The 11,930-nt window shown below is 46.6% G+C and overlaps 1 pseudogene; it reads left to right on the top strand.

The window, feature by feature from the left end:
- The first annotated feature begins 629 nt into the window (after positions 1-629).
- LOC122429156 lies at positions 630-8,564 on the top strand (annotated as a pseudogene).
- The last annotated feature ends 3,366 nt before the right edge of the window (positions 8,565-11,930 follow it).

The following is an 11,930-nucleotide window of genomic DNA, read 5'->3' on the forward strand; positions in this document are numbered from 1 at the left end:
TGAGGTCGTTTCAGCTAGGTTAAATTCAAGAAACAGCAACATAGATGTCAGAGGAGTGTGTAATATCCACGATTCTGTCTTGCTGCAGCAAAAATTTGAAGTGATGGATGGATCGGTGTTACAGCTCAGTTTTATTTGGAAAGCAAAGGAAAATACATCCTCAAGGAGTGAGGGCAGACTGATCCAAAAGACATGAAGAGAAGAGAAGCCAGAGGCTCAGTTTTGGCTCCTCTTTTTATATGTTTTTCCTCCTCCCCCTGAGCTTGCCCTGTGTAAACTGGGCTAGCCAGGAGGGCTGTTTTCTTCACCTGAGGTTCTCACTCCAGTCCTCGGAACTTCCTTTGTTCTATTTTCACCGGTTTTTTCCTTTCTTTGTCTTTTAGCCACTGCTATTTTGGACTCCTTTTTCCTATTCAAACTACTTAACACTTACATTTTGTGACAAAGGAGAGATGGTTTAAATTAAAAAAAAAAAAAAAGCCAACAACTACTCTGGAGGCCCAGGTCTGAGCTCTGCCTTCACCTTCACCCTCCCCTATGTGGGCGGGAGATCCTCCCAGACCAAGCTAGGTGCTCCAGGAAGGTCAGCCACAGTCAGCGACAGTCAACAATCCAGAAACCACTGCACCATGAGTGTCTGTACGCTGAGCCCCACCAGTGCCTTGGGCAGTGTCTCTGGGCTTCTGCAGGTGATCTCCCTGCTCGGCCTGGTTCTGCTTCTGCTCAAGGCAGTACAGCTTTACCTGTGCAGACAGTGGCTGCTCAAACCCCTTCATCAGTTCCCATCTCCTCCTTCCCACTGGCTCTATGGGCACAAGCAGGAGGTAGGATGGAGCTGGACTGGGGATTGGAAGGGCCACTAGGGGCAGGGATGTAGAGCATGGTTATGGTCAGTGAGTTCATACCTTGTCCTGTGCTTGTCTGGAAGCACTGACATCAATCTGATGGATCAGCCCTGTGGGTTCACTGCCCGGCAGACAACAGAGAGATATCTAAGACAGTGTCAGGTCACAGGACAATAGCTCACCTGCTGGGTAGTGTTATGTCAGCTATAAGACAAACCTGCTTGCCTTGATCAGACTGAGGGATTTTGCAACTTGTGATTTCAGTTGTCGGCACACAGGAGTAAGGTTTCCAGGATGGGGCCAGGTAAAGAGAACTGACATTCGAGTTTCACCATCAACAGGGTGAGTTTGCCTGCCTGGTGTCCTTTCTCTGGACTATGAAGGACTATGAACTCTTGGAACTGAGCCTGTAGTCCCCCTCACCCCCAGCACCGAGCACAGAGGGGTGTCAGTCCATTGTGTGGAGGGACAGAAGGAGGAAAAGGAGCAGCTTTCAGGCTGGGAGGGGCAGCATTGCCACACTCATTGGCAGCACTGGCCTGTGAGGTGGGGGATCTCTGAGCAAAGTCAGATGGAGAGGGGTCACCAAGGGTCTATGGCTTAAACAAGTGTTAGGCGACAATCACAGATTGCAGAGAGCTGAGGCCCCTCTTTCTTGGCTGCATGATTAGCGCAGAGTGGAGACAAAGACAAGAACTGGAAACATCTAAGTCCCATGTGGGCTGGCCCAGTATCTCTCTCTCTCCTTCCTAATTTCCTGCACCGCAGGTTACTCAGGGTCCACCCCACCTGCCTGTGCATTCCAGCCTCTGGGAGTTGGCTCCCATGGGCCCTCTCCTTGGAAGGACCTTGTCCCTCTTTTCTATCTACCAAGGCCCAACCCCAAGCCATCTCCTCTTAGGTACTTTTCTTGGTCACCCAGGAGTGAAGAGGAAAACTCTTTGTCTTTTGCAGATCCTTCTCATAAGGCAGAGCTGACTAGATTCAGCTATTTCTATCTGCAATGTCATAGCTATGAGCTCCTTCAGGGAGAGCCTGCCTCTGGTTCATCTTTGTAACCCAAAAGCATCTTGGTAAATGATGACTTGATTAATGAGCAAGTTCAGGACAAAGCTTTCTAAGACTGGTCTGAGTTAAGCACCCTTCCCAAAGCTTCCCTGAGGCTTCATCTTCCCTCCATCACACATTCATGCTGCCCTCCTGTTATGGCCACTTGATCTCTCAGTCTGCTCCACTCCCCTGCAGGCTCCAAACAGACAAGCATCTAGAGCTGCATCCTAGTTCAGTGCCTTAAATCTGTGCCTGGCACACAGTAAATGCTCAATAAACACAAGCTTAGTGAAAGAACATGACCCACAGTAGACAAATTGCCTCAGAGCTCCTGAGTCCTGATGGGAGAAGGATGCAGGCAGAGATCAGATACAGAAGTCATTGAAATAAAGATGATTTGACTACAGAACATGCTGGGAACCAACCGTTGATGAGAAATCCAGACTTAACAAAACAAAGCTGAGTCTCCAAAGTTGAGGAGAAGCAGTTGCTCTCTGGCGAAGAGGACGGGCCACCAGCTAGAGGGAAGAACATAGGCAAAAGCCTTGAGAGTGAGCAGGTGGAGCCAGTGCAAGGAGCGCTGGCAGCAGCATCGTGGGGGCAGAGCAGTGGGTCCTGTGAAATTGCCAGCCCTAAAAGGGCAACAATAGAGACAGTAAAACATAAAGGAAAGGGCTTTGTGGTCCACACTCAGGAGTGTACAAAGATTCCTCTAGGCAATGGGAAGTGCACAAATGTTTCTGAATATTAATAAATGATATGAGATTTAAAAATCCAACTATTTTCACAATCTTATTTCAAAACCATTTTCATATATATGCCCGGAATCTGTCCCACAACTATGCACACACTCAATATGTAAAATAATATTATACACACACATATAGTTTAACTTTTCTCACTTAGCCATATATATTCTAAATACCCTTTCATATTAACATTTACATGTATGCTGTGACAGTATTGAAGATATATAACAGTCAGTATGGCAAAATGAAAATAATCATAGCTTAATTTTTTAAATATAGTCTATTTTTTCTTCTTCAAATAAAAAATAAGACAAAACTGTTTACCAAGTGATATGAATTATCATTAATTGCTCATGCAAATTTTATCCAAATGACTTCCAAAAGTTTTGTGCACCAAGGAGTCAACCCCTGATGTAGGTATCTGTAAGCAGTTTGTAGTGGTGGCCTAGGTCTACCCAACAATGGGAGAGAATCTGGTCTAAGCATCAAAGATGGACAGCCAGCAAGGTCTGGATCAGAGCCCAAGTCATAAGAAATAGTTCTAAACTCTTAGTTCTGCTGATGGATCCAGAGTAATCTCCTGATACCCCATCCTAACCTTGACATGACTCCAACCCTGGCACTGAAAGAAGGGTTTTATTGATTAGTCTTTCCTTTGCTTACAGTTCCAAGATGACAGTGAGCTGCAAGCCCTACTGAAAAGGGTAGAGAAATACCTGAGTGCATGTGTTCGCTGGCTGTAGGGGACAATGGCCATAGTTCTGATCTATGACCCTGACTATATGAAGATGGTCCTGGGGAGATCAGGTGAGAGGGAAACCCTCAGCAGGAGAAAATCTTCCCTTGAGTACATGCCCCTGGGTGTGAAATTCCAGAAGAGACTGGCCCTTCAGACATCAAAGCCTGAACTCTTTCAAACATTCCTCAACCCACGGGCCAGACTAAAGACAACATTATTTACTATTTCTAAATGCTCAAACACCTGGGTGAGGCTGCTTTCTCTTTTATTTCTTACTTTTTATCTTATTACAGCCAGATTGAGATGATCCCAGATCTGAAAGACAATTCCCTATCCACGCTGATCAAGGTTGAGCACCTCTCACAGTTGCTTCTCCTTGGTCATGGGATGGACAAACCACCACAAATTATAGTACACCCACAGGTTCTGTCTTATTCTAAGGCATTGAAAAGAGCTAATGTTTCATGGCAATTCACCATTCTTGGTCCTGTGGATGTTCTGTTCCAAGAACACTGAGTCTGCTTTCCTGGGCTCACAGTGACTATCTGGACAGAGAGAGTCAGGGATGGGAGGCAAGTGGGGGGTATATTGAGACAGACTGCCATCTGACAAGCACCAGAAAGGGGAGGAAGCGCATGGCCTGGACCTCAGCTGCTCTGGGGGCTCTCTGACATTTTTGGTCCCCTCAACTTTTCTTCCTTACTTTTCAGGCCCAAAGTCTCATAGTATCTACAGATTCCTGATTCCCTGGATTGATAAGTACATTTAAATACAGCAGTGTTCCCCCTACTAGTTAGGTTAAAAAGAGCTTCCACTTTGCATAATGGAGAACTGCTGCCAGGCACCCAGTTACCACCTCCATCTCTGAATCAAACCTTATTTCTCTCCTTCCAATGCAACATTCATCCTTTGTAATGGTACTGAGAGCCCTCCTGAAGCTGAACCTCTTCATCTCTTCTCTGTTATTTCCAATGTTCTCAGCCTGACTTTTAGATAAGTACTTCTATCACCTGCCCCCCACCCCCAACTACTGTTTATCCACTTCTATCTCACTGCTGTCATAATCATGTCAGCATGACTATGGGACAGAAATACTGGAAATTCACATCCCTGAAACGTACTGCCTTTCCAACTCTTGCTTTTCATGAGCCTTCTCCTGACATACTCGGTTCCTCCCAAGTTGGCCCCAGTGTCCCCGATGCCCATATACACCCATCTGTGGTCCAGGGAAAGGTTTGCTGCTGCTGGAGGGGCAGACGTGGTTCTAGCACTGGTGGATGCTGACCCCAGCCTTCCACAATGACATTCTGAAGCCCTACATGGGACTCATGGCCAACTCTGTCCAAAGGATGCTGGTGAGTTCAACCCTTGTTGCCAGTACCCACTCACATTCAATAAAATTGACAAAGTCTGCTCTCAGACACTTGTGTCCCTCAGACAACCATCAGATACAGTCCCCAGAATGATGAATTTAGAAATTCATAAGAGACAGTGCTCACCAAAACTGAATGGGACAGAGGAGCACTCAGGCACCAACTTGGATCCACAATTTGTTCCTCAACAAAGGAAAGGAGGTTATTCAGGGTGCACATTCCTCTCATCTCCAAGTCTTCAACACAACAGACTAGAACAAGGACAGCAGCACAAATTGGCCATGACTGGCTTGAGCAATGACAGATTCAATGGAAGAGTAGACATCCCAGAATGTTACTCAGGTGGGCTCTATGTGGGTTCAGGACTTCTTTGTAGCACTGAGCCACCCATGGGAGCAAATGAAGTCAGGTCTACACTCAAAGAGTTGGATCCTCACAAACGTCATCTCTGATCCAGACCAGGTACCACCTGGGCTCAGCTAATATTGGATAAATGAAAGGAACTGAAGTAAGTCAAGCCCATTCCTAGGAACCCTAAGAGAGCTTCTTAGGCTTTTCCTTGCCCTTAAATATTTGCTTACTAGTGTTGGACATCGCCTGACCAACTGTCGATTTCAATTCCCCCTTCAATTCCCCGCAAGAAACTATGCTCTTTGCTCTGCCACAAGATATTTATCATCATAAGTTATTGCTAAAATTCAGAATTCAAATATTGTGAGAGAACATGTCAATTTATATGGTAAAATATTCATAGAAAACTGGCATCATATCACATACATACGTTATAGCCTCAGTTGCTAAAGCACATCTGCTTAGAGAGTGAGGAAATCTCAAGCAAATAAGTAGAGACAGAGAGGGACTGGCCTTGTCAGCACAGGCCTTCTGGGAGAGCAGAGCAGAGTCAATCCGCCTCCCTCCACAGGACAAGTGGGAGGAGCTCATCAGCCAGGACTCACATGTAGAGATCTTCAGACATGTCTCCTTGATGACCCTGGACACCACCATGAAGTGCACCTTCAGTCTCCAGGACAGCATCAAGACTGACAGGTCAGTGACAGCACTTCAACGGCAGGGTCCCATTGTCACCAGTTGGGGAGGACTTATCTGAGAGCCAGTCAGGGCAGCAGGGATGTTTCTCAGCACAAAAATTAATGTAAAGAAACATGGACCATGGTCAAATACCACTCAGACTATTCTTGACTCAGTCACAGGTCCCTGATTCCTACACAGGGAAAAGCCTGGCCCCTCAGGACACTTGTAAATACTGAGGATTTTCAAGGGTAAGACAGAAATGACAATGCTTCAGTGTTGCCTGTCCCTACTGACTGAGGAATCCTCGACCCAGAGCCCTAATCCCTCTCCAGGTCAGAGGCCCCTCAACTCCAGTCTCTTCTGCATCCTCTCCCTTCAGGAACTCCTAGTCCTACTTCCAGGCCATCAGGGATCTCAACAGTCTGATATTTTGATATATATTGATCTCAACAGTTCTGATATTTCCCAAATGAAAAATATATTCCACCAAAACGACTTCATCTACAGGCTGACCCCTGAAAGCTGGAACCATCAGGTCTGCCAGCTCGCCCATCAACACACAGGTTCTTCTCCTTCTCATGGGCTGTTCCACACACCTTCATCAGGCACATGTGAAAGGGCCTGGCCTTGACCCCTCATGCAGAGCCCAGACTCCTGCTTCCTCTTCAGGAGCTGACACACACCTGCATGCTGCAGGGACCGGGAACCCAGAGGTCAGGGTGTCAGGTATTGAACAGGGAGTTACAGGAGTCACCATGTTGGTGATGACTGAGTGAGACCCCCTCCCAGCAGCATTCACACAGAGTCTCCATGGGCTGTGTTACTGTAGGGATTGCTGCCTGGAGTAGATGACACTTGAGTTCTCAGTCCTAACATACTCACCCAGTCCCACCCACATCCACATCCACCTGGCACCCAGACTGGGCCTGAGGGGCAGATAGGTCTATGGGGATGGCAGATGGCATATGGGCCCCCAGAGTCCTCAATTCTGGCTGGGAACCACTGTTCTGGGATAGACACAGTGATCAAGGAGAGGAAGGCTCACCTGCAGAAGGAGGGAGAGCTGGAGAAAGTGAGGAGCAGGAGGCATTTGGACTTCCTGGACATCCTCCTCTTTGCCAGAGTGAGTGTGAGCAAGAGAGGCCTGAGGCTTTGGGCAGAAGTACACAGGAAGGGCAGACCCTGCACTCTGGCCCTGCCTCCACAGATAGAGAATGGGAGCAGCTTGTCTGATTAGGACCTCTGTGCCGAAGTGGACATGTTCATGTTCAAGGGTAACGACACCACAGCCAGTGGCATTTCTTGGATCCTCTATACACTGGCTTCCCACCCTGTGCATCAGCAGAGGTGCCAAGAAGAGATCCAGAGCCTCCTGGAGGATGGTGCTTCCATCACCTGGTGAGTGTCCAGGAGATGGAAGAACCCTGTCCCACCTGAGCTAGGGAGAATCCCTGGTTGTCCTATCCTGTCCACCCTTAGATGCATTTCTTTTCAGGGACCACCTGGACTAGATGCCCTATACCACCACGTGCATCAAGGAGGCACTGAGACTCTATCCACCAGTGCCCAGCACAGCCGGAGAGTTGAGCAAGCCCATCACCTTCCCTGATGGACGCTCTTTACCTGCAGGAATGGACGTCACCTCACCACTCACCTAAGGCCACTCCAAGACCACACAGGACCTCAGAGCCCCACATGGGCTCTTCCAGTTCTGGAATGGCATGACTATGTTTCTGTCTCAAGATAGTTAATATTTGCTTTGAAGTATGGACAACTTTTCAAAAGTGCTTGATGCAGAATCTGAAGCAGCAAATGCTCAATAAGCAACTGCTGGACTTTGAATGTGGTCTTGTAATGGAGTCCTAGAGTTCTAATTCCTTGAGCTGAAAAGGCTTGAAGCAAAAGTAGAGAGAAACAGGTGGAGATTGTTTTTTCCATATGGGGTCTAAGGAGGGATCTCAGTGAAATCACTGCCAGGGTTCACACGGGGTCTTCTTTTTGAGGCCTTCCTGTGGATGGTAGAGAGCATCTGATGATCTGCCATGGCTGGAGGCCAACCATCAGCTCCCCTCCCAGTGGGCCTGAATCCCAGCCCTGCCACTTCCTAACTGTAAGATCATGGACACATCCGTTAACTTCTCAAGGCTCAGGTGCTTCTTCTCCACCTGGGGATAAGATGGCCTTCCTTGAGGGCTGTGTGAGTACTAAATGAGCTACTGCACATTTCCAAAGGGTCGTGATGGCACTTGATAAATGTGACTTGTCATCTGAGTTGCTCCTGTGTATAAGCCTCCAATTCTTTAACTTCTCAGTCCTGGGCCCCAGTTACCTACTCCTAATCAGTGATCATGTGATTTGTCACGCCCAGCCCACCAGTCTTGCAAGAGCATCATTTCATTCAGAGTGACGGAGAGTGATCCCAGACACTTTGTGCCAGCACATGCCCGCTGTTCCATGGGGACCATCAGTTTCTCTCTCTCCTCCCTTCCCCACAGGATTCATACTGATCCTCTCCTTTCATCACAACCCAAAGATATAGTCAAACCTGGAGGTAAGATGGTAGCGGGAGGAGTGAATGGGATGCTCTCTCCACACCAACCCCTTCTCCTGCTCCTCCTCTGGGATTCTTGTCCCCTGGTAGACTGAGGCAAGGAGTTTGACCCCATCTGTCCTGGCCCCGGTGCTCTCTCTGCAGATGTTTGACCCATCCCGGTTTGCACCAGGTTCTACTTGACATAGCCATGCCTTCCTGTCCTTCTCAGGAGGATCCAGGTGAGGCCTCTGTACTTGGGGAAGCAGGTGTCACTGGTTGCTACCCAGTATGTGTGACTGTCTACATTCAGATGTGGTGCATGCAGTTTTGTCCTTGTATGTTGATGTGTTGAGAAGAAGGCATGGGTCTCCAGGTATAAGAAGGCTTTCAGGACCCGCCACAATGACTTTGATCTCCTGACTTCTGCAATGACTGGCCACATTTCCATGTCAGTGCTGTTTCAAAGTATTCTGGGGATTTCCTCACTTTAGGAGTATGACTTTTCAGCATCAGACGTTTTCATGAAACTTAATCTTCAGATGCTTATTTCTTTGCAATATCAGTTATCTTAAAAGGTAGATGACTCTTCTCTCTTCCCACATTCTTAGTCAGAGTACTAACTTTTCTGCTTAAATCACCAATCAGCCTCTCATTGTATATATTATGTTTCCATGGATTCAGACTCCCAGCTCTCTTCCTTCTTCCCAGCTGTCCTGGGGGTTCAAATCATATTAGTGATCAGTTACAATTGCCCTTTGAAGAAAGTTACACAGTCAGTGTGTTCTCTATTTCTGTGGGGGACCCTAACAAATCTTTGACTAAATATTCATATAAATGTGATACCTTTTCAAGTTTCCCAAATTCTTTATATGTATGGTGGGTTATACACTGCACTCCCAAATTATACAGTGTCTAATGTTGGCAAAAAAGTATAAAGTAGAGGACAAGCAAGTAATTGTGAGAGAAAAATCCACTATTTTGTATTTAACACAAGCATTTGAAAATTTTTTGCATGTAAATACAAAGCACGCTTTAAATGATAATTAAGTGAATGACACATCCAGAATAACTATGGTGAAAATTGTAATTTCATCCCCTGAAACAGTAACTTTCATAATGCAACTTCTTAGTAAGAACGTTTTTTCTTTTTTTCTGAATCTACAGTTCTGTGAAATTTTCAATTGGTGAATCAACCTTCACAGAACAGGTTTGAAGCCAACTGTCTTCCTGAATTGGTTCTAGGATTTTATTTAAACCAGGGTCCAGCCCTTCCTTGTAGACATGGCTGCATGTCATGCAGTTGCCACTAGAGGGCAGGAGGGACTCAGCAGCTTGATTCCTAGGTCAGAATTAATACATACCATACTGTCACTCCATTTAGGTTGTTTTCAATTCAATTCAGTTCAGTTCAGTTCAGTCACTCCGTCATGTCCGACTCTTTGCAACCCCATGCTTTGCAGCACGCCAGGCATCCCTGTCCATCACCAACTCTCTGAGCTTACCCAAACTCATCTCCATTGAGTCGGTGATGCCATCCAACCATCTCATCCTCTGTCATCCCCTTCTCCTCCTGCCTTCAATCTTTCCCAACATCAGGGTCTGTTCAAATGAGTCAGCTCTTTGCATCAGGTGGCCAAAATATTGGAGTTTCAGCTTCAACATCAGTCCTTCCAATGAACACCCAGGACTGATTTCCTTTAAATTTTGTTTAAATATGAAAGTATGTATTAAGCATGTCTCCATATGCCAAGACCTGTGCTAGGAGATGGGAACACAGAGATGATAACGCTGTCCTCCCTCAGAGCTCACTATTAACAAATCAACATGTCTACTCAAGAGAGACATCATTCACACATCCACTTTTTCACTCATTCATTCATTGAGCAGACTGTGGAAGGTTCGAAGATCTTGACACTGTGCTAGGCACCGATGTGATATGTCCTTGAGTTAACACTAACAGTGTCTTGAGGTGCCTTGAGGAGGGAAGAGGTGCAGTGAGCAGAGGTGATGAAGGTGGTGGTCACTGGATTGAGCCTTGAGCTTGTGGTCTGTGAAGGTGGGGGAAGGAACCACAAGAGAAGCTGAGTTGAGGAAGAGGAGCTGTGATAGCTTACAGTAAACTGTATTGGATTCATCATCTCTGAGGAAGAGAATTTCGCTTTGGGACCAGAGAGGTGGCTTTAGTCACTCAGAGCTTTGTGTGGCAGAAGTTTTATTACTCTCACAAGGGACAGAGAAAGCTTTTGACATAGACATCAGAAGAAGGCAGAGAGTGTTGCTAGTCTTAACAACGGATTTATATACTTTTTCAAAAGAATGTCTCAAGGTTGTAGAGGTCTTATCAGACCCACTTCCACAATATATATCTTAAGATAATAGGATTAGTCAGAAGGTTCCTGTTAAGAAGGAGAAACATGTCCTGGATCAAAATACATTGTTGTTATGCAATCATTAGTACAAGCTTAAGGAAAAACACTCTTGAGCAAGATTTGGCCACCTTGTGAAGAGTTGACTCATTGGAAAAGACCCTGATGCTGGGAGGGATTGGGGGCAGGAGGAAAAGGGGACGACAGAGGGTGAGATGGCTGGATGGCATCACCAACTCGATGGACATGAGTTTGAGTAAACTCCGGGAGTTGGTGATGGACAGGGAGGCCTGGCCTGCTGTGGTTCATGGGGTCGCAAAGAGTCTGACACGACTAAGCGACTAAACTGACTGACAACTGAGCAAGACGTGTTTTGCTTTGTTTTGTTTTCTGTAATCATTAGCTCTGGGCTTAAAGAAATTTAGTCTTAGGCAATTTAGATTGTTACCATAACAACTAAGAGCTTAAGAAAAAAATGTATTATGTGACTAAGATGAAGGAATGTAAGGGGAAAAAAGAGGTCTGTCCCTTTCTCCTCCTTAAGGGCCCTGGCATCCTTATCAACCTGCGTAAGAAGAAGTTCTCTCCGCTGGACAGGACCCAGATGAGTAAGGAGCAATCCAGAGAGAGCTGTGATGCAGCTGTGGCACTGGGTGGTGTCCTCCTTGTGATGGGGCACAGAACAGGCCTGGAGCTGCTGTGGCTTCAGTAGAGAGAAGGGATGCAGGGAGGCTGAAAAGGTCAGGTAAGGAGACCAAAGGATGGTTAGGGGGTCACTTCTAGGGTAGAATAGGAAGATTCCAGAACAGATTGACTGAAGGGCTGAGGGGAGACAGGAGACCAGTCCATTAATTAACTGGGAGGCAAATGGTCCAGCAGGTTCAGGGTCACTAATTCGTGTCCCAACAAGGAAGTTGTCTGTTGCCATTCTGATTCCTTGCACAATCCTCTCTTGTCCTCTCTGGAAATGGGAACCCCTATTTGTCTGCTATAGAAGATAAGGGCCTGAGCATGAAGCCCACCCAGCCCCATAGAGTGTCCTGGCCTGGCCTAAAACCAGAAACTGCCTGTGAACCAGTGAACAAAGTTCTGATTCACATTTCCTGACTTGCTTGACTTGATTATGTGCTTAGAGCACAGGTGCTCCCCAACAGGATTTCCTGCTGAGAGCAGAAGGAGGAGTTAGGAGCTAGTATTTAGAGAGGTGGGCTTTGTCAGAAGACAGGGGAAGAGTGTGGGCCAA

Source organism: Cervus canadensis, chromosome 2 (genome assembly GCF_019320065.1).
Source record: "Cervus canadensis isolate Bull #8, Minnesota chromosome 2, ASM1932006v1, whole genome shotgun sequence".
Lineage (NCBI taxonomy): Eukaryota > Metazoa > Chordata > Mammalia > Artiodactyla > Cervidae > Cervus > Cervus canadensis.